At 42.5% G+C, this 24294-nt stretch overlaps 1 protein-coding gene across 4 annotated transcripts in view; it reads right to left on the bottom strand.

The window, feature by feature from the left end:
• LOC126277931 (multidrug resistance-associated protein 1) overlaps positions 1 to 22251 on the bottom strand; it is a 342566-nt gene extending 320315 nt beyond the window's left edge. For 2 of the 4 annotated variants that reach the window (XM_049977509.1, XM_049977510.1), the window contains exon 1: positions 22031 to 22227. The gene's annotated coding sequence lies outside the window, so the exon portion shown is untranslated. Of the gene's footprint in view, positions 1 to 22030 lie in introns of all 4 variants that reach the window. The other 2 variants (XM_049977512.1, XM_049977511.1) reach the window with 2 other exon arrangements.
• Positions 22252 to 24294: the final 2043 nt, after the last annotated feature.

The following is a 24294-nucleotide window of genomic DNA, read 5'->3' as shown; positions in this document are numbered from 1 at the left end:
TCCGGAATGGAGGAGGATCGTGAAGCCCTACGACCAGCTGATTGCGGGCACTTAGGCCATTGTCGGTCGTCAGGCTTCTCGCTGGCGGAAACCTGGGAAGGGAGGGACCCAAGGGACCCCTTGGGAGCGTGAGAAGCCGAAGAAGTTGGACACTTCTCCGGCTTAGAAGTGGGGGCGGACGTTCCCGATGGGTAGGATGGTGTTGCTCCTGAGGTAGGTGGTACAAGAGCAACCCGGTGGGTAGAGCCCCCCTACTGGCGAGGGGGCAGGAGGAGTTTTACTACTAGTCGATCCGGCCACAATTGGAGAAACAGACGGGGCTAGCACAGGTGTTGTAGCAGCAGCGTAGGAAGATGTCTTCTCACAGGATGGAGTCGGTCGTATTTCCTCTTGGCCTCAGTATAGGTTAGTTGGTCCAGGGTCTTGTATTCCATGATGTTACGCTCTTTCTGGAAAATTCGGCAGTCTGGCGAGCAAGGTGAATGGTGCTCCCCGCAGTTGACACAGATGGGAGGCGGGGCACATGGAGTATTGGGATGTGATGGGCGTCCACAATCTCGACATGTGAGGCTGGAAGTGCAGCGAGAAGACATATGGCCGAACTTCCAGCACTTAAAGCACCGCATCGGGGGAGGGATATAGGGCTTAACGTCACATCGGTAGACCATCACCTTGACTTTTTCCGGTAATGTATCCCCTTCGAAGGCCAAGATGAAGGCATCGGTAGCAATCTGATTTTCCTTCGGACCCCGATGAACGCGCCGGACGAAATGTACACCTCGGCGCTCTAAATTGGCGCGCAGCTCTTCATCAGAGTGCAAAAGAAGATCCCTATGGTAAATAACTCCCTGGACCATATTTAAACTCTTATGGGGTGTGATCGTAACGGCAACATCCCCCAACTTGTCACAAGCGAGTAACCGTCGTGACTGGGCAGAGGATCCCGTTTGTATCAGGACTGACCCAGAGCGCATTTTTGACAAGCCCTCCACCTCCCCAAACTTGTCCTCTAAATGTTCGACGAAGAACTGAGGCTTTGTGGAGAGAAAAGACTCCCCATCAACCCTTGTACAAATTAAGAAGCTGGGTGCATAGCTGCTACTGCCATCCTGAGACTTACGTTCCTCCCACGGTGTGGCCAGGGAGGGGAACGTCTTCGGATCGTACTTCTGAGCGTTAAACTGAGCCCGAGAACGCTTAGAGACTGCTGGCGGCTGGCCACCAGCAAGAGACGATGTACCACGCTTCATTGCGGGTCATCCGCCCTGATGCCACCTACTCCGACCAAGGGCCCTCCCCACGGGCGCCACCCAGTCACGGCAAGAGCCACCTGGCAGGATGGCCGTTGCCGGGAGTCCCGATACCCCAGGAGAATAGGCATCTACTCCTTGGCATACGTGGGGAGTTAACGGCGCAGGCACCAGTAGAGCGATCCCTGTGTTGTCAGGGGGCTACAACCAACAGGGTACATGGTGGCCCCACTACATCGGACTGGCCACTGTGCTGGATGTTAGGTAACATGTGGTCCATGGTCGCCGTCGGTGCAGAAAGAGGCACTGCACAGTGCAAGGTGTTATCTGCACGCAGAAAAAGAGTCATGCCCAAGAGATGGAGAGCGGACAGGACTGCAGTTAAACGGTGTATAAGCTGGCGAAAGGTCTGATCGCAAGATGGACACAATGCACCAAGTAAGGCGCCCTTCCCCAATCGGCTCGCTCTTCGGAAAATTTTGAGAGATGGAGGTCAAACCCAACAGGGGGCTATCATATAAGGCCGAAAAGTTTGAGACTCCTTTAAGTCGCCTCTTACGACAGACCGCGGGCCTATTCTAACCCCCGAACCCGCAGGGGGATGAACAAAATATACCATCGTTTTGTTGATAAAAATGGTCTCTCGTGTCCACTAATGTAATTAATAACGAGGCAACAAAGGTCATGTTGTACAGATAATTTTTCAGGCTATGATAGACATTTAAAACTGTTGTAGCATTCAGAAATTACGTTCAGGTTGTCGACCCAAACATGAAAAAACAAGTTGCCAACATTTGAAGCACTTTAAAATTTTATGCTCTGACTGGATACTTGTGCAGATTTTACTTGCAGGAGATCGAATATAACACGCAGTCGAAAACACATTTGTCGCTTTGTACGAGTAGTAATGCTGCAGAAAGATGAAAGACTGAGTTAATAATCATTTATCGTTTAGGAGGGCTATCCCTGGAATGCACAACTAGAAACAAAAGCTGAGGGGCTCTTTACAGAAGCTTTTCGGTGAGCTATCTCTACGCTCTGGTGCCAGAAATACGACTGCGACAGAGGCGGCGTCCGGAAATGTTATTGCGACATTCTGGACCGGGAGAAAGGTCAACAGCTCGCAGTTGACTTCACATTTTTCCACTCCATGGCAAGCGCACGGAACGGTATGCTACATTCTACACGCTCTCTCAACACTGCTTTATAACCAACAGAAGGAAGAATAATTGGCTGGTTTCATTGTCGGCGATTTTCTTTTAAGTATCGGAAATTGTTATTTAACCCCACGATGACGAGGTCTCAAACTAAATACATGTTCGAAGGAGCCATAGAAGCGCCGAGAAATCCGTGACGTTTTCAAAGGCTCCGGTCAAAGTGGCGGCGAGATGACACTTCGGCCCGATTGGCATTGGACGGAAATAGCCGACCACTTCCATACTGCCCGGCATCTTGTGCGCCGTCTAAGTGCGACCGGCCATATCGGCCGATAATCTCGCAATTATACCGTGCTCAGCGAAATTAAAATTGTTTTTGCACTGCGGATTCAGGAAACATTCTTTGCATCACCACATGACTTGAGTAAGCTGTTTCTGAGAAAAATGCTTTTTATCGAATAACGCCAAAAATTCTGCAGTTCCGTTTTATAGTAAGTGCTTCGATTGCGACAAGAAAATCTTTCGCAAGCGACTGCATACCAGCGAATAAAAAGTGATGCAGGAAGTGCAATATTCCTTTGATTCCAGTAACATTTGCCCAAATGGCAAAATATCAATTTGGGTCCACAATGCCCATTTTCAGATATAATTAAATACAGAAAAAGCCTTACCTTATCCTTAATCATATTACGATTATGCAGGGTGGTCATAATTAAACTTTCGCTGCTTGAGCCAAAGTAGACGGAAAGCTATTTAGCGTATGGGTACTGTAATGGATCTGGGAGATGTGTTATTTTCTGCCGGATTTGTCGATACCACATCGAATGAGGGAGGTTGTAAATGTTTTCTTATATTTTTGTCAGAATATTATTTGTGAATCTTAATTTGCCTTATTTTATGCTAATATGCTTGTATGTTCGAGAGTGACAGCATATTGATTAATATTAGTAGATGTGACGAAGAATATCAAAGAGACTGGTTACAAGTGAAAACATGCGTGTTGTGTGAAATGTTTTTGACGCTGGAGTCGTCTCTGACCGTAGTCAATCGCAGTGAACTCTCGGTGTGTGACGGTGGAACAATGTACAGGTCTCCGTCATAATAATTTGCAAGTGACCAGCCAAAATGAGTTATTCTACTATTTTATATAAACATCAAGAGGGAAGCACACTCGAAAAAATGGTATTTGAAGCACCAAAAATGAGGCAAACGCATTGAACCAGGACATTTCCGCAGCCGACGAAACAGCATTCTGGAATCATACTTTCACTAGACGACTGAAGCCAACACAAAAAAGTCAAATATGTTTGAAACATTACACGGAAAAGTGGGTACTGTCACGAAATATGCTAAATTCAAGTCTATAAAAATAGTGAGCATATTTCAGTACCCAGCATTTGTAAGGAACGTTCACACCGTGCGCCGCAGGATGTGTGTTGTAAGTGTCGTAAGAGTCATGACTTTACGTTAGCCGCCGGTACTGATGCGGCGACGCGGAGTTTAAACAAGTTGTTGTTGTTGTTGTTATTGCGGTCTTCAGTCCTGAGACTGGTTTGATGCAGCTCTCCATGCTACTCTATCCTGTGCAAGCTGCTTCATCTCCCAGTACCTACTGCAACCTACATCCTTCTGAATCTGCTTAGTGTATTCATCTCTTTATCTCCCTATACGATTTTTACCTTCCACGCTGCCCTCCAATACCAAATTGGTGATCCCTTGATGCCTCAGAACATGTCCTACCAACCGATCCCTTCTTCTAGTCAAGTTGTGCCACAAACTTCTCCCTAATCCTATTCAATACTTCCTCATTAGTTGTGTGATCTACCCATCTAATCTTCAGCATTCTTCTGTAGCACCACATTTCGAAAGCTTCTATTCTCTTCTTTTCCGAATTATTTATCGTTCATGTTTCACTTCCATATATGGCTACACTCCATACAAATACTTTCAGAAATGACTTCCTGACAAATCTATACTCGATGTTAAATTTCTCTTCTTCAGAAACGCTTTCCTTGCCATTGCTAGTCTACATTTTATCTCCTCTCTACTTTGACCATCATCAGTTATTTTGCTCCCCAAATAGCAAAGCTCCTTTACTACTTTAAGTGCCTCATTTCCTAATCTAATTCCCTCAGCATCACCCGACTTAATTCGACTACATTCCATTATCCTCGTTTTACTTTTGTTGGTGTTCATCTTATATCCTCCTTTCAAGACACTGTCCATTCCATTCAACTGCTCTTCTAAGTCCTTTGCTGTCTCTGACAGAATTACAATGTCATCGGCGAACCTCAAAGTTTTTATTTCTTCTCCTTGGATTTTAATACCTACTCCGAATTTTTCTTTTGTTTCCTTTACTGCTTGCTCAATATACAGATTGAATAACATCGGGCAGAGGCTACAAACCTGTCTCACTCCCTTCCCCACCACTGTTTCCCTTTCCTGCCCCTCGACTCATAACTGTTATCTGGTTTCTGTACAAATTGTAAATAACCTTTCGCTCCTTGTATTTTACCCCTGGCTCGTTTAGAATTTGAAAGAGTATTCCAGTCAACATCGTCAATAGCTTTCTCTAAGTCTACAAATGCTAGAAATGTAGGTTTGCCTTTCCTTAATCTTTCTTCTAAGGTAAGTCGTAGGGTCAGTATTGCCTCACATGTTCCAACATTTCTACGGAATCCAAACTGGTCTTCCCCGAGTTTGGCTTTTATTAGTTTTTCCATTCGTCTGTAAAGAATTTCTGTTAGTATTTTGCAGCTGTGGCTTATTAAACTGATAGTTCGGTAATTTTCACATCTGTCAACACCTGCTTTCTTTGGGATTGGAATTATTATATTCTTCTTGAAGTCTGAGGGTATTTCGCCTGTCTCATACATCTTGCTCACCAGATGGTAGTTGTGTCAGGACCGGCTCTCCCAAGGCCGTCAGTAGTTCCAATGGAATGTTGTCTACTCCGGGGGCCTTGTTTCGACTCAGGTCTTTCAGTGCTCTGTCAAATTCTTCACGCAGTATCGTATCTCCCATTTCATCTTCATCTACATCCTCTTCCATTTCCATAATATTGTTCTCAAGTGCATCGCCCTTGTATAGACCCTATATATACTCCTTCCACCTTTCTGATTTCCCTTCTTTGCAAGCATCAGTGTGAATTGCAGTAGCAGACAGACATGTGTTTGCACGAAGCGAGAAAGGCTTTATTAGTAAGGTTATTCAATCGAAACTTCGATAGTGCTATTGTCCTTCGCTAGTATAGGCCCAATACGAAAAGATCCTCCTTCCGTAACTGACTTAAAGAACGTGATTGGGAAGTTCGAATGGACTGGCGTTATGGGAATTGCTCCTTGGAGAGGCAGACAGCCAATTGTGCCGTAGAGTGTTTAAGTTATTCCAGCTATGGCTGGGAATGCTGGACGCAATGTGTGACTTTCATGCAGTGCACGAGCCGTGTCACGGAAGCTGACCATTCCATGGTCCACCGTTCGAAAACTGCTGCGAACCGTAAAATGGTATCCGTACAAACTTCCAGGCTGTCACGGACGCAGATGGTGCTCGCATTGAGCAACGTTTGTAACCTGGAACGTACACTTAGGTGACAAATCATGGGACGCTACCGAATATCTTGTCGGACCTTCTTTAGCTCGGCTTAGAGCAGTAACTGCGCGTCATTGACACACCAAGTCCCATGCAGAAATACTGAGCCGTGCTGCCCCTATAACCGCCCTTAATTGCGGAAGTGTTCCCACTGCAAGATATTCTGCACGAACTAACCTCTCGATTATGCCCCATGAATGTTCGATGCGATTCATTTGCGGAGAACGGAGGGGAAGGGGAAATTATTGGCTCGAATAGCCCAGAATGTTCTTCAAATAAATCGCGAACAATTGTGACGCGGTAACATGGCGCATTGGCATCCATAAAAATTCCATCGTTCGTTGGGAAACATGAGATTCATTGAATGGCTGCAAATGGTTCCAAGTAGCTGAACCTAATCATTTCCCGTCAATGAGCAGTTCAGATGGGCGAGAGGACCCAGTACATTCCATGTAAACAAATTATTATGGAACCGCCACTACCTTGCCCAGTGCCTTGTTGATAACCTGGGTCCATTGCTTCGTGGAGTCTGTAGCACAGGTTTTTGGCAACTGAAATTGGGACACATTGGTCCATGCCACGGTTTTTCAGTGGTCTAGCGATCAATCGATATGGTCACGAGGTCAGGAGAAGCTGTGCACGCAACGGTGGGCTATTTAATAAAGGCAGTCGCGTCAGTCGTCTGCTGCCACGGCCCAACTTTCGCCGCACTGTCCTAATGGATACGTTCGTCGTACGCTCCACATTGATTTCTGCGGTTATTTCACGGAGTATTGCTTGTCTGTTAGCAATGACAATTCTACACAGACGCTGCTGTTGTCGGTCGTTAAGTGAACGCCGTCGGCCTCTGCGTTGGTGAGATGTTACGCTTTAAATTTGGTATTTTCAGCACGCTCTGGACACTGTGGATCTCGGAATATTGAATTCCATAATGATTTCGAAAATGGATTGTCCCCTGCGTCTAGCTCCCACTGCCATTCCGCACTGATAGTCAATTTCATAATGATGTCGGCAACCTTTTCACATGAATACCAGGAGTCCAAATGACAGTTGTGCCAAAGCGCTGCCCTTTTATACTGTATGTACCCCTTTTATACCGTATGTACGCTATACTACTGCCCTCTGCATATCGCTAACCCGTGACTTGTCACCTAGTGTAAACCGCATACGCAATTATGTATTACACTGTCAAGTGGATATTAAAATGTTTCTTTCAAGTGTTCATTTCTCTTCTGCATGTCCTTATAAAAGGTTTCCAAAACATTTAATTGTCCTACGATCACTCGTTTTTCATGGGGGAGGGGCTGCCTGAAGCAGCTAAAGTTTAATGATAACCACCCTGTGTACTACCCCTACGGTTTTGAATTAGAACTGAAGGTGGTCATTATGGACCGAAAACGATACTCTCACGACAATTTGGTTGCGATCACCGAACAGAATTAAAGAAATTCGTTTCTTGTACTTGCCCAATCCTTTGTTTCCCGAAATTTGAACAAATGTTCACTTCAAAATCTCATTTTACTTGTAATAGGGTACACGCTATCGCTTGATAGGACACATGGTGAGACAACAATCTGGCTCTGTGGGAAGCATGGGGAGGGGGCATTTCAGATGGCGACCATGAATTTATTAGAGTACGGATGTTCAAGTGGATGTAATTGGTTATGGATATAATTTGGTTACTATTATGCAGAGATGAAGAGGGTTGCGCAGGAAAGACTAGAATAGTAAGCTCCATGAAACTAGTCTTTGGACTGATCATAGCAGCAGCTTAAATCTTCAAACACAGCCCCATGTTATCAGCATGGAGTCTTATTAGTCAAGCACATACGCTTGATCTAGTGATACTGTACTGAAAATTTGAGGAGGACTGCACATGGGATATTAGCATAAATGGTTGCATCAAAACATCTCGTTGTAGACAACATCATCGTAACACGAATCAGACAGGAAACTGGTTCCGTTTACTATTTTGTGGAACTGGAATAGAACTTCTGCCATTACGTCTAGAAATGTGCCAACTGCGAAATGAGGCAGAAATTTGTTCCAATAGCAGTATTTTATGATTTCCAAGACAAAGGGCGACTGTGTTTACCGCCAACGGGAGAAGGTACTCCGCCACAATCATGCAGAGTGCCATCAGCAACGTACCGTGGAGGTGCAATTAAGACAGTGACTACGCTAAGACGACGCGTACGAAGAAGCAGCATCAACAGCTGACGTCTCAAGCTTGCTTTGTCCGGCAGCTGGGCACAAGCTCTTCCTAAAAGGAGGTGTTCATGACTCTTGTCCACATGTCCACGTAAATGACTCACACTGAAACGCATAGTCAACTGTCGTCGAAAATAAACAGCGAAGTGCAGGATGCACTTCAATACGGCGGTTTTCATTTCCCTAAAAAATTGGTTTTCAAATTGTGCCCGCTCCCCCCCCCCCCCCCTTCCCTCAAGGGTGGAGCCATATAAAAGGGCGCGCCCGAGACGAATGATACCAACGCTGTATGTTGTGAAAAACAGCTATTTTAACAAAAATGTTTTAGTACTTACGACGAACTGCCGACTATGTATTTAGTATTTCCTGTGTACTCTGATTCATTTTCGTCTTAGATCATCAGCCTGAATATAAGGGTGGTACTTACCGTAGCCAGTCCGACCTCTAATTCGTTGGTAGAAGTACAGTACACGTGCGAAAACTTGGCCGATCGTCGCAGGCCGGCTCAATTCGGAACACTTGGTGCCACCTGTCTTTTGAATAGAATTTCTCACAGCTTCAGCGACGTAGTACTTATCGTCAGTAGTGGCTTTGTTTCTCAGCAGAGTTGGTACACAAGCCTCTGTTGGACTGAGTTGTTCTGTCAGTATCGATCAAACAAGCAGGTTAGTCTTGTGTCTGATGTGAAATTGAACTGTCAACTTGTAAAGCATTTTCATTCTTTACTTCGTCACGGGTTTGTCGAAGAAACGCAAAGAACGCGATGATTACATTAAATACGGTTTTGCTGTTGTACAAAACAATGGTGGTGACAAGCCTCAATGTGTTGCTAGTTATGAAGCATTCAACAACGATGCTATGATACCTTGTTTCTAACGGCACTTGTGGATCAAATAGCGTTTTGAAGATAAGCCGATAGTACTTCTGTTGCAAAATGTGTGAGTTTAAACGTATGAAGTTCGATAGTATTGGAGCCACTGCTCAGTCTTCTGAAAAAGCGATCCTAGTTATCGCCACTTATCGCAAAGGTTAAAGAAAGTCGTGTTGTCGGAGAAACACTTGTCAAACCCCCTTTTTTTAAGCACTGATATTTTTGTAGTGCCATGAAAAAACTTTCACAACTACCTTTTTTGCAAACTGTGAAACATGGGACTGACGATATGGCCTAAGATACAACAAATCAGGTTGTGTAGGCCGTGAAAGAATTAAATTTTCGCAGTACTGAAACCAAACAAAAAAAAAGATGCTGTTTTCTACAGAGCTAAGTAGTTCAAAAGCAAGTCATACAATGACAACGATATCTAACTTTTTTAGTAAATATGAACTGTCGTAGCAAAATGAGCTCAGTGTATGCTCAGATGGTAAACCGTTAACGCTTGGATCTTGCTCACGATTCGTGCAAGAGAAAAGAATACCAATGTTATTTCAAATCACTGTTATACACTGTCAAGTCTTGGCCGATTTGACACCTCCAAACGAACTCAACGTCGTCTTAAGCAAGCTGGCTCCCACATGGAAATATGTTAGATTATTTGAACTTAAGAGATGAAGTGAATTGTGTGGTTGGTTGGTTGGTTTGTTTAGAAGGCGGGTGGGGGGGACCAAACTGCGAGGTCATCGGTCCGTTGTTGCCAGTGTAGAACAATTGCCCCAGGGGAACTGAGAAAACAGAGCAGACGTACGGCACAACAGGAGACAGTAAGAACCAAAAGAACGGCAGAAGAACGAACACTACGATGGACAAAACAGGGCAAGAAAACCAGGAGCACATGCAAGAAACAGGGAGAAGGTATTAAAAACAAGATAGCAGATAACAGTGGCTGGCTGACCACGAGAATAAAAAGGAAAAGCCAGCCACTCAGCAACACATTAAAACCTCCACCCTAAAAGCACCAGGGTGGTGCACACAGAGGGACAAAGGACACGAGCTAAAATTGAGATTAAATCATAGAACCCACCCTCACGAATAAAATGTAAATCTAAATCAGCTGATAAGGCGTTGTCAGATAACATTAGCGGCAACGAGTCCAGTAACCCAAGATTTCGTCGCTGGGCAGTCAAAGTGGGACAGGGCACCAGAATATGGGCCACTGTCAACCGGGCGCCGCACCGACACACTGGCGGGTCTCCACGGGGCAGAAGATAACCGTGGGTGGCCAATGCAGAGCCAACAGAGGACAACTGATTATCTGTGAGAGGCCCGCATCGAAGACTTCCACACATTCGTAGTCTCCATAATGAAACGCAGCATGTTTTGTGTACTGTTATGCCATTCCGTCTCCCAAAGCCGAAAAACCCTACGGCGTAAAGTAATTTTCCTAGCCTAAATGGAGATGTTGCAGTAACTTGCAGAGGCAGAATAGGTTCTCTTATGTGAATTGTCACAAAAGTGATTATGTAAAATTTATGGTAATGTTGTTGAACTAGTCATCATTATAAAACTGAAAATTGATAGTTTTTGGAGGGTTTTGTGTCATACAGTTGTGTGTAAAATAACAATAGGCCAAAACCATTTTCATGTCTATGTTAGTCGACAAAGCAAAAGTCTTTCGTTGTCACCCAAATAAAAAGTGGCCGAGGAAGTACAAAATCCACATTTTTAGTTGTGCTTCCCGTGGCATGCCAGAACAAGGCGAAGCATTTCGTATGGGTGAACCTCTTTTTCCCATTGGCGTCATAGTCTAAATCTTACCGTTGTGACACTAAAGATGCGAGGAAAGTGGTGGTGTGTCATGGTGTAATGTCTGGCGTTGAAAATTTAAATTACGAAACGAACAATTATTAGTAATAGTAATTTTATTTATATAAAATTATCTGATGCCACCTAAAATCTGTATAATTCGCAATCTCTCATCTATGTTTCTTCAGTGTGAAATTTGTACTATTGCAGCTTATTTGTACGATGAGCGCGAACTCTTCTGTAGGCAGCTCCGAAACTGAGAAACAGTCCCCCTCTCACATCACCGCAGTGACAATGGTATTCTCTCTCTCTCTCTCTCTCTCTCTCTCTCTCCCTTTCGCCTGCACGCCTTTGAGATAAGACACTAACATCCAAAATGTTTGTACTGTAACAAATACTCTACCGCTCATAATCCAATGAACGCGTGAAAATCGGTATAAATTTGTGCAGAACTGAAGTGTACTCATCGCACTCACCAGTATTGCAACATGAGATCTTGTCCGAAAATGAAGTGAGGAAATTGTTAAGAACTGACAGAGTTACGGTAGTTGTACGCGCAATTTTATTTAGCGGGTTACCTCAAAGACGTACGTGATGGAGGAGTGTTAAGTCGCCGCGTTATAAGTGAGCGGGGAAATGTTGACTTGTTCCACATCTGCGCTGTCAATCCCCAGGTGCGTGCACTTCCTACGGAATGGAACTGGTGTACGTTGGCCAACGTTTTGGAAAGAAGCATGCGCCAACGTGTAGTAAATATAAAACTGAATTTTGATGCTGAGTTGTTTTTATTGTTTTTGCTTCATTGTGCAATTTTGATCTTGTGGCAGTTGATGAATGCACGCATGTTTAAGTTATGCTAGTGCAAGGAAATTAGGGCTCTAGATAATCAGTCTTTACGAATCCATATTACTTCCATGCTGTATTTACACTATACTGGTGACCGGTACAAAGTACACGCATCACCTCTATGTAGGCAGTGCCGCGAGAGAAATTAATGTGTGTTTCCCCTTCCACGATCCCTTTCAGCTCCTCCTCCCCCCCCCCTCCCCTCAAGACAATGAGCTAATCGGTCGCATTTTCAGGTGCTTGCTGTAGGTATCACATTAACGGTAGGGCCGTCCAACCAGCTAGGGATTCCGACTATCTAATGCACGAAATAGGGCCAATTTGCAACGATATCCTCCAGGACATCCAAGAACTATCGATCAATGCGAAGCCGAATAACTGCTTGCGTAAGGGCCAGAGGACAGCCAACGCGCTGTTGATTTGCACAATTCTTTAAGGTCTTTCTCTTGAATAAATCCTCAGATTGTTCTGAACTCTTAAACCTTTCTTTGACCATACATGTACATCATATCTACCGATCTCCCTGCCTTTCGTGTAATTCCTTCGCGGAGTGTCGTTCGTCTTAAGAGTACATGTAGTTTACAACAAAGAAGCTGTCCCACTGACGTATAAAAAAAATAAAAACGCGATTACCGGTCAGTAGTCTTAGCACACGTACACTTGATGGTGGTACGCAGGTCCCTACTTGCATGTAAGATATCTTGCTATGTTACTGTAAATAATGTTCTAATGTATTAATAGCCATCGACGTTTTCACAAAACTTACTATGTAGTTTTATTTTAAAACGGTGTACAATCTCAGTTTCTGTACTGTTGTGCGGATTGTCGTGCTGTTGATGCGTAGTGTGAAAGTGGATTATGATGCTTCCCGCTCCGTATTGAAATATGTGCGTGGAACACCATAAAAAAAGTAGCGAGAAACAGATTGTTCCGAGTGGTTATAACAGTGTACATACCCGTCACCAACCATACGGCAGATTGTAGAAATGACATTGAATTTACTGATATTTCTGTGTCACATGAAGTGAGTGCGCGGAAAGAAAACCAGGATACCGGCAACCTGTCCACTCCAGCGAAGACGCAGGAACGTCAGCCGTGTCTCTTACAAAAGTGTGACGATTTTTTGAACAGTGTTACGCGGTCAAAGATGCACCCGTTTTTCTTCAGAAATAAGTAAATGACGATGACGACTTGCCCAGTTTTAAGAGAGAACATTTTACAAACTAATGGGTGACAATGGTTTCCAGTTTGAAAAAAGGAAAGGAAGGAGTATAGTAGCAGACAGATGATATTTCTTTGTGGAGGAGGCGTTGTCTTCGTCAGATTCTCGAATTTAGACGTGAGGAATGTAATATTAATTACGTTGATGAGACTTGGGTTAATGCGGGACATATCACACTGAAAGGAATGACAACCGTTACAGATTAAGAGGCAAACTTCTGTTGCAAGTCTGTAACAGGGATAAAAAACACGACAGGTAAAGGAAAGAGGTTAATTATTGTGCATATAGATAGATAATTGTGATTTCTTGGAAGTGGTGATTTGATTTTGAATCTAACGAAACAGGAGATTACCACGAAGAAATGAATGAAGTGTTGAAGTGGTTTAGAAATGTTCTGCCCAAATTGGAGCCCTCTATCATTAGTGTAATAGACAATGCATATCATAGCGTGAAACTTGAGCGTAGGCCGATAACATCTTGGAAAACGCAGGACATGGTAACCACTGTAGGCCAATACAGTATTGTTGAAGCTGTGAAGCCTGCACGTCTCATTGTCGTTAAGTTACCAACGTACTACTGCAGTCTAAATCAAATATAACTGATCTAGAGCCAGGTTTAGGGATTTGTCGTGAGAAATAACATCATTTAAGCTGCCAGACGTACTGAAACTAACGCTTTGTCACATAATACAGCCGAACGCCAGCGGGATGCAAAACCGCACGCCATAAAAGCGAAAACGTGGCCCTTGGATGGTTTCGTGGATTCTGTTATTGATTACCTCTTTATCAATGTAGCAGATGGCAGTTCCACTTCTAAAATGTATTCATCAGGTTCTGATATGGGACAGTACAGATATTACCAGACGACTAACTATACTGTGAAATTCCCGCGGTTCTCTTACGTTACACACAGCTTACGCAGAAAAACTATCCTATTTTCATCACTCTTGTGTTTAATTAGCTAAAAACAAGAGCATATGTTTTCCCTCTCGTCTTTTAAGAAGCGCATTATGGGAGTTTTGCAATGTTTTATTTCATTCTGCTTAAAAATTAGATGTTCACAGCTATATTGCTTCTCTGCAGGTCTCTTTCTACGTTTAACTGCAACTTCTCAGGTCATTGCACGTTACTTGTACTACGCGGTCAGGCCACTGCTGTCTCAAGTTGAAAGCGCCTGTAATGCTGCTGTCCGATACTATCGCTGAGTCAATGTACTTTCAACGCACAGCATAAGACGTATATTTATCATCGTATTGGACTGTACTCTAGGCAGCTTTGTTTCCGCTCCTCCTGAAGCGAAATCCAAACGTGTCCAACAAACACGGAAGACTACAAAGTGTAAGGTTTACAACAGATTAATTCGTATGACGAACGCAGTACAACAACAGTACTTAGATCACTGAAGCTGCAGCGTCCTGGGTGACCAGAAAAATGCAGATGTCATTTCGGTGTGCTGGAGGGCACGTCAACAAAACTAGAGATCGGTATCAAGTCTATGTTGCGGAATACTGTAGCAATGTGGCTAATAAATGGTCGCGTTTCTGTTGTGAAACATTACTTCCTATAATATCTAAAGTACTGGTCACAATTATTGTAACGATTCCGGGTTACAAGCAAATCTACTGAAACCCGCTCAACCTCCGCAACAACAGTCTACGAAACACAAGGAAATTAGTGGTACCCAAACCACGCAGTGGGGCGCGTGGGACGTAGATATAGAAACTGCTTCGTCACGTTAGGCAATGAACGAAAAAAAGTGCAGATCCACAAGAAGAGTGACGTAAGCGAACCACAAAACTCGTCCAGTCTCACTGACGTCCGTCTGTAGTAGAATCCTAGAACATACTTCGAGTTTGGACTGTGAGGTATCTCTAACAGCTGGTCCTCCATCCCAAACCGGCATGAATCCAAAAGCATCAATATGCGAATCCCTACTCGCCCTTTCTTCACAGGACATTCTGCAAACCAAGGGTCGTGGAAGGGTCAAGGAGATCCAGTGGCTGGAGTACTTCTCGATAGCCAAGAGCTTTTGACTTGGTACCACGCCAACGTTGGTCAACCGATGTACGATTTTCTATGGGTAACAGGGTGGCGACATGAAGGGTATTCGGCCAGCTCGGAGTGGGTAGGACATCAAACGGGCCGACTTTGACAAGGAGAGGCACCACAGGACATTAATTTCCACTGTCGATACTTTTACAAAAAAATTCATGAAACTGTCAGAATGGCCAGGAAGGATTCAGGATTCACACACATAGCAGTGGAAGTTCAAAAACAAAATTTTTTAATTGTGAAATTTCATCATTTTTCACCTACTATTGGTTCCATTTGTTGCTATAGGTAGACTTTTCTTCACAAGTAAGAGATTCTTCGATGAATCCAGCATACAAACCATTCTTACAGATGTATGGAACTCAGAGTTTTCCAAATGTATTAAACACTGTGGTTAAAATTGAGACAATTAACTACAAAATTTGAGTTTTTTCTAAACATTCATTTTTTCATAAATAAATTCTGTCTCACACACCTGTAATTATGGTTTGTGTGCTGTGCAAAATTCATCGAAGCAGCTCTCTTACTTGTGAAGAAAAGTGTACCTATAGCGACAAACATGCAGCCAACAGTAAGTGGAAAAATGATGAACTTTCACATGTAAAAAAAATATTTTGTTATGCTATGAGTATGAATCAAGAATCCCTCCTAGTCATGCTGACAAAGTTTTATGAATTTATTTGTAAAAGTAGAGACCAAGTCGGTCCGTTTGACGTCCTACCTCCCTTAAAATCAACCACGTCAAATCCATTTATAATCACGCAATCGGGCCGACCCGGTGCAGATGAGACAAAGGAAAAAGGACTATGTTGACTGGTAAAATGCAATGAGTCTACGAAGACTGCTTACAAATCACTAGTGCTTCCCACCGTAGAATATTGACTAAGTGAGAGAGACCCAATCCAAATACGTCGAGCAATGTGTACAGAATGTGCTAGGAAGAGCGGGAAAATTGGTCAGAGGCTGTACTAGCGGGAGAGCATCATGGAAATGTTGAAAAACGGTTGAGGCTTGAACACAGAAGCAAGTTATCCGGCGAAAACCTAATTACAAAATTTCAAGAATGAGTATTTAATCGAGAGACGAGTGAGGTTAAGCCGCTTACGTATAACTTCCGTAATAGCCATTAAGACAAAGACTTAACTACATCACGCAAAGAAGCACTTACGAAGTCATTTCCGCGTTCCATACGCCGAAAGAAACCCATATTGTAGCAAAATACTAAGTGCTATGCCACGCCATTCATTCACTGCCGAGACTGTATAATGTACCATAGATCGATATGATTATGTTGTACCTTCTATCAACGTTCCTTGCAGCAAACACGCCAGCTCGCCTTCGATCAATGGTTCCTAAGGAGGAGGTTATTGTCCATGAGGTAAATAGAATTTCCATGAGGTAAAAGCAAAAGCGTACTACTGCATTTCAGCCATGAAACTAAGTTTTTTAATAGATCCTTATTATGACCACTATTTCGTACGAATGTAGTGCTGATTACGCTAGTATTTGTCTATCAAATACTGGCATTAACGTGTAGGTGTGGTGAGAGTTTGTGTAACATCGTTGTGACCTATTACAACTGCTACATGCGTACTTTCTATTTTGTGCCATGCTTCTATAAATATCTTTTGAAAAATGCCTTGTCCAAGTTGTACGTAGTTGCCACAATTTATCTGCACAGACATTTTAATTTGGTTGATTTTAAATAGGCAATAGGGCGTGGATGAAACAAATGTCAGTAGAGAGAGGAGTTTTTCTTTTGTTAAAGTTTGCTACTCCCAGTGTGGATAGCTTTCTTTTGGGGAGTCGTAGGTAGCACTCATGATGCACTGAATTGCGCCATCAGCCCATAAGAAAAAGATGGTTACAAATAAACAGTACATTTCTTTTGTCTGGACATCTAGAAAACTAAATGTGATTTATGTTTCGTCGTTTTAAAAATAAAATGACGTTGGTGGTCGGGATACGCGGGGGGGGGGGGGGGGGGGGGGGGGGGGGAGGGAGGAGGGAGTGTTACTTTACTAGCTAACATCTTGTTTACTATATTCAAGGATATTGTTCTCGGTAAAGTTAGGAACCACTGTGTTAGATGTTATCTAATTTTAAATCGTCTTCATGTATTAACTTGTTTTATGAAGATCCTAACTGAAACAATTACGAACGCGTTTCGCAAGGAAAGGAAACCGTAAGAAACAACGTGCAGTATAACACAGGAAACAACTACAGCTACCCCACACTACTGCGCCGAAGCCACCTGCTATGACGACACTGGGGAGAACCTGCGGCAGACCTGACGTCGCCAGCTGACAGTTTTGCCTTTTCTCCAACAAAAGAGTTAACCGAATTATTAAAATTACATAAAAATATAATCCTACGATCCACCAGGATTAAATGAGCACACCTTTAGAACTGCATTCCTTTACCTATTATTCCTGGCAACAAATACCGTGGTTGAAATGTGCGTTTGGGTAATATCAACAAAGTGTCACAATCGAAGAGACACATACTTAAGTCGGAAGTATGAGAAACTGTTCTATACACTTGAAAGCAATTTTTACGCCAACGGTTTGCACTTTGTTGTTAAAGTAGGAAACTTAACGCAATGGTTAAAATGAACATGTATAGCCAGAGGGGGGCATAGAGTGCAGGGGAAACAGCGACTACATAGTTTTATCAGGGCAGCCACAAGTTGCATTTAGTATGTTTTACTTTTTACAGTTTCCACTATAAAAGCGGAGTCATTAAAACTGCAGTTAACGTTGTCGGCAATTTAATCAGTCAACTACTGTATTTCAAACTAACTTCTGCGTTCGTGCACGATATTTTTCATTATTCATAAAACACTGCAAATTATATTTTAAATACTGTAGCTCATCTGCATCCGCAAAAATTCCGATGGTTCGAGCAAACAATATGCAACTGCCATTTACCTAAAAATGGTTCATTACGAAATGTAACTTCTACTGAAAATTAAAAAACACATCACAATCTCTTCCAACTTTTTATAAAAAACAAAATATTAACCTATATTTAATTGGAAACCACCCACGATGTTTGAAATGAATAAAACTAAACTCATATCGAAAAATAAACACGCACGGTTTAGTATTTGCTATAATGCACTTCTGATACCTTCAATAACTAAAGCAACTAAGAATACTACAGCGATACAAATGAAACTTAACGTTCATTACTGTTAGCTGTTACACTTTGGCAAATACTCGGTTTGTGAAAGATCTCTCTCTTGTTAACAGATGGAATATAAATATTATGTAATCTTTTCTGAAGGTATCTAGAGAGTAGCCTTCTACGAAAAAGAAACGCGCACAATAAGCTGTTGATAGCTTTCCAGGTGTGCTGCTAAAGATGAATCCTGTAGATTAGATGGTTGGCTAAACAGAACTGAACCGAATTGGAGAAAAATTTATGGGACAACTTGAGTAAAGGAAGGGATCGGTTGTGGGGGAGATCAGGAGGCATGATGGGTTCATCAATTTCATAATGGTGGGAAGTAAGGAGGTTGAAACGGACGTACAGGGATTGGACAAAAATATCTTAACAATGCAAGAAGTGCATGCTGTAACATTGGGAGAGGAGCTAGAATTAAAGAACGACTTGTAAATGACCCAAACGCCGTAGCAGTGAAACGTGGCGATGAAGCCATACAACCTGAACTATGGAGTAATTTAAGAAAGTCATTTGACCGGGTGAACTGTTTCACACTGTTTTCAACTTCAGGTCAAGTTTACGTCCTAAGAGTGAAACATGGAGGTGGTTATTTGTACAATGTCGAGATACTTCACGGGCTACCGCCTAGGATTATGTTACCACTTGAGTTGATAATGTCCGTCCCATGGTACTCTGTATGTTCCCTCTGGTGTTCAAGGACACGGTACCTGATCACATCGCTCGCATGGTTAAGCACCGCTTTTGTGACACGAAGATGAATTGTCGCTTCTCCCCTGGCCACCACAATCGCCAGATCTCAATATTATTGACTCTCTGTGGCCTGCTTCGGAGAGAAGGATGCGTGATCGCTATCCACCTCCAACCGCCACTCTCTTGCAGGGAGAATATGATTCCCTTTAAGACCATACATGACCTATATTTATCCATTCCGAGAAGACTGGAAGCTGATTCGAGTGCCAAAGGATTTGCTACATCGTATTATGCATGACCATGCGTTTCCATACTTTGCTTATCGTCTGTAGGTTGCAGTAGTTACGTAGAGACAGACATTTCTTGCACAGCTTGGAAGAGCGCCATCAAACCAGTCATCGGACTGAAGAGCGCAACATTCACGGGGAGAACAGGATTGTGAATCGAGTCGTAGGAAGGGGAACTACGCCCTTTTGTGAAGAGCAGCAGTAAAGCTCGAAACTGACCTACCAAGCTGTTTAAGTGTCCAGGTAATCGGATTGCCAAATACCTTGACAGTAGAATATGATCCACCATGTCACAAAAAAGCTTTTATGCTAAAAATACGAATTGTGTATGGTTTACAATACAGCCTGACGTAACAAGCCATAGATTTTGACCACGGTCTATTACTGTTAATTTGAAACAATCCTACGAAGTATATAGCTTCACCGTAACTCGCAGCAAACTAATTCAGATATATTTCATCACATTCCAAAAATTTGGAAATTACGTTTCGCGCACCTGACAGAAAAACTGGTATCAGCATCAAACCTAGAAAATAAATTTGCACGGTATAAAACAGAAATGCTCACTCACCGTTTTCAGTACTTCACTTGCTTGTGAACTGGAAGAAGCTTTTTTTGACGTTTACACCCACATTCTGCAAAGCCCGTCGGATGTTTGGCAAGTAGAGCATCTTCTTCATAACTTCCTGCCGTTTGCAACGGGTGCCTCATTCTGGCTGCAATTGTTTTCTACAGCTGGTACGGATGCAAACCCTACCTACGCAGGCTAAACCTCACCAACGCAACTGAAAAATATCCCGAAGTAAACTAAGCTTGCAATATCTTGCTATTTTCGAGAATCATATCTCAAGTTACTGTATTCACCGAATGTTAGCAGAAAATTTTGGAAATTACTGTGTCCAAAAATATAAATACTTCCGGCAAAATGCTTGGAAGCGTCATCCTTCACCCTCAGCATCTGCGCCCGATTATAAAGACCTGAGCACGTGAAACATACGGGCCTCTATGAATCCCCACGTTATAAATGTGTGAAAGAATAGAAAAAAACTTCATTAACATCCAGTACCGCGATAGTCCCATCTCCAAGTTACACCTACACATTTTTGCAAACCTAAAAATTGAGCAAGCTTAAATTACCTCGTGATTCGCGAAATAGGAAATTTTAACACTAAGCTTCAGTGAAGAAACAGCTCCGTTAACAGTTTAAAGCTACCTGCGCTAACGGTTTCTATTTCAGTGTGCAAAATCTCTCAATGATCAAATCAGACAGTCGACTGCATTAGGCAGCGCACAAAGCTATATATTTGTTTTGTTACGCTCTTAAAAAATAAACAATGAAGTCAAGTATTTCAAGTTTTACTGCTGAGATCCCTTTATGCTGAAATTAAATTATAAATAAAAGCGGTCTCATCATGCGCTGCATGACTATACGAGTTGTTGGCAATTAAAATTGAGAGCTGCTGAGTACGAGCCCACTTACGGACCACCTTAATTTGTATGAAAGAGTACTTGCAGAGTTGTTCATTACGGGCTTTATTGCGGGAGACAGATTCCTCTACAAATCTTCGCTCACAGGGCGCTTGTCAAGTTTACCCCCGAAGAAGGCGTAACTATGTTCTAAATGAATGGAAGGCGAAATGTGGCCAGACTCAGGAACAACTTTATTTGTGGTTGCTTTTTTCACGGGCGTTAACGAGCCGCAAGTGTACGAATGTAAAGGCGCAATGCACCATATGAAAGATGAAAATTATGAGGTCCTTAGCTTCTACGAGAGATATCTTCCCACTTTCCCTTCCATTCAAGCAGCACATACGTAACTAGTAAATTATTGCTGTAATATCTCAATTTTAACTAATCTGAAGTGGAAATGTACTTGCGCTGACAACACAAGGCATAATTAAAAGCGTCAAACTGCAACACCTTATCAAACCAAGAAAATCCTATGGACACTTTTTGCGGTTTGCATGAGAAATTTATGTCTATCTCAATAGCGGACTACCTGCTTTAGTTAAAACTAGTCACCCTTCCTTTCAAAGCGTTTCGTTGCCTTTTCAACAAGTATCGATTTAAAACTTTTTTCTGGCTGGAAGCAATTTCACGCAGAAAAGTTTCCTAAGGTTGTGCAAGCCGCTGAGAGCAACGTACCCACAAAACTGTTCCTAACGCCTCATATGCAGATTCTTTGAGAATAGCAGCGTGTGCACATACTACACAGAGTGGAGCAATCTTAGCGCAAATATTAGTTCGCGCGACGTTGTGTTAAATTAACATTAGGTCTCACCGGAATAATGTTACATTCACGTCAACCACAGGAAGCATGTAACAAAATTTAATGATCTAAAAGAAGCGCTACCCTAATTACTACACCCACGTGGTGACGTTGCCCTTATGCTAACAACAATGATAATTTTAAGACAGTTTAGCTTTAATTTTTACACTATTTTGTGATCAACAATAAGCAACCGGGTCTGTGTTCTGCTTTTTTTCCTCCCAAACTCGGGAAACCCGTGACGTGGACACGTGTTGCGGCGACCAAAAAAGCAACTTTATTTAGAACCTGTTTCGCAGAGAGCTGCTGAGCCATCGACCCCGATCTAGGCCACGGGGTTACCGGCTGTCTTAAGCTGCTACGCCCTGTGCTTTTTGTGCTTGCGCCCAACTGACAGTTTCGTAATGCCAGCAGCCGGTGCAAATACCGGCTAGCGCGCGTATATCGAAAAATACGCTTAGCACCAATAGTGGTACGTTCTTTGATGGCTTGAAAAATTAATTTTATAACTTAGGTGAATTTATAGCCAGTGAAACAACGTTTCCCGAACGGCAAACATATATTTCAGGAACGGGCTGCTTACTTACCTGGGACAAAACTGTTACAAAAATCGCAGCGATGAAGAGTCGATCCCGTAACACGACCACTACTAGCACAGACACACTCACTCACGTACTGGCGCAAATCACCCGCAGACCAGCTCTGCTCACCACCACGAGACCACTCAACGATCTGACTGCGTTCACGCCAACACGAACCTACAAAAGACCGACTCCGAATGATGCGAAAAGGAGCCGGTGGCACTAGTGCGCATGCGCGCCAGTCTGTCGAGCAATGCGCATGCGCGATGGCGGCGGCGCTGTTTACGTTAAGATGTCGGCGCAGTGCGGTTTGTCGGTTCGACCGAGAAGCTGCAGTAAGCCGTATTCTAGCGTCTGATACATTACAGCTGTCTTCTCAGAAGAATAGTTAGATTTTTTCTGTGCGTCTAAATCGTGGGAGGAGAAAATATCAGCACGTTCAGGTGCATTGATATACAAGCGAAACGAAATATGACGTTTGGCCTGTGATTCAGTTTTGAATTGATGTTCTGTTTCCTGGCGAATCCAACAAATTTTCAGTAGAGACAAGTCTGCCGAAAGAGCAATAACCATTAAAGTTTATTCCACTTAAAACACAAAGTTGCTGATCCAGACTTAAAAGGATTTTTGTGCTGTTTTATATGTATCTTTACCAGGCCGATAGTGAGGACAGGCTACAAAAACCATGTGTTAGCGGTGAATACTTGGGTTATAAAACCAGCCTTAATTGAGTCAACATTCTTAATATCTTTTAAGGTATTTCATCTACTCAGTTCCAAATATCCTAAACAGTAGAGTACCATGTTACAGATAACCCAGGTCAACGAACAAAGAAGGCTCCATTTGTTTATATCATAAAAAACCAATATGTATTCTTATCATGAACTTACAACAAGAAGAGAACCGTTACAGAACTGTTAGGATATGTTAAATATCCAGTATTAGTTCACACCTGGATAGTACAATCTTCCGTTTTGTGATTTTAAAACAGCTAAGACAAGTTGATCCTTTACTTTCGTAATTCATGTACCTGCAAGTTGATCTAGATTACGATATGCGCAGAAGTTACAAACACTATGGAAATTCTTGAAGGAAAAATTAACACATGCGTGTGAGCTCCGTTAAATTAAATCGTTTATGAAGCCGTCTCTCTCCGCGATCTCGGGGTTTAGCGTTGCAGTTGCTTAGTGATACGGTTCGGATTACGAAGTGGTGGTGGAAACGTTTGAAACGGTGCATTCAGTCTCACGAAACCAAATGTTGTTTGAGTAGAGAGCGATGCTAATACTGAAATCGTTACAATGTTGTCAAATCGAAATGCTTTAAAGCGTCTAAGGAGCCACTGGACGTTTCATTTATGCGTTAACAAGTTTGTCACAGAGAAACTCGGTTACAACGTCATGCAGGATAATAATTTAATTTACTTAAATTTCTGTTATGTGCTCGCTTCGGATGCTTTTCTACTGACGTAATTTGGTTTGTAAAGAAAGTTCTCTATCGTTATACTTATGTCAACGACGAGGAGTTTTGTCACATATCTGGATATTCGGTGCTCAAATTTACAACCATTCTGGATAAAATTATTTCCAGTTTTTGTAAATCGTGTCAGGCAATTACCATGATGATCGACTAGATGTAACCGTTGTCATTTCTCTCCATTATACGATGCATAGCAGATCATGCCGAACGGTTGCATTTCTGACGAGACAATTAACTTCTGCCTTTTCTTTCACATCCATGTTTGTACTACGCATTCAAATGTGCACTGTTACTAAAATTACTTCGTCTATCTGTTGACTGAATGTATGAAGGATTCCTGTTGTTTTGTTTCCACGTGGGCAGTGACGTACATATAATGTTGAAAGCCCCACCCACGTCTGCACCCTGCCTTTCCTCATTCACTCATCCCCTCTGCCCCCATCCCCTCCCAGACAAACACATTACACTACACCATAGAACAGACTCTCAACTCCGAGTTGAGTAAGAAAGATAAAGTAAGTACTAAAAACCTTTTAAGACAAATTATTTTAATATTTTAGTAAAAGGAAATAGCCAATGATTTTGACTTTTTTCTCGATGTATCATAACATGTAAAGTGAAGACTATTTTGTACATCCAAATTCGGGGCACATTAAAATTTTTTTATTGCAAATCAAGATTTTAATTAAATGTAACAAATAAAAAATATCGCTTTTACTTGTTAAAAAGGACATTAATTTATAATTTAAGATCATCTTGTAAGATGAAGGAATTGAGCAGACATACTGTAT

Source organism: Schistocerca gregaria, chromosome 6 (genome assembly GCF_023897955.1).
Source record: "Schistocerca gregaria isolate iqSchGreg1 chromosome 6, iqSchGreg1.2, whole genome shotgun sequence".
Taxonomy (NCBI): domain Eukaryota; kingdom Metazoa; phylum Arthropoda; class Insecta; order Orthoptera; family Acrididae; genus Schistocerca; species Schistocerca gregaria.
Note: the sequence above shows the minus strand (reverse complement) of the source record. Positions and strands in the feature narration are given on the sequence as shown.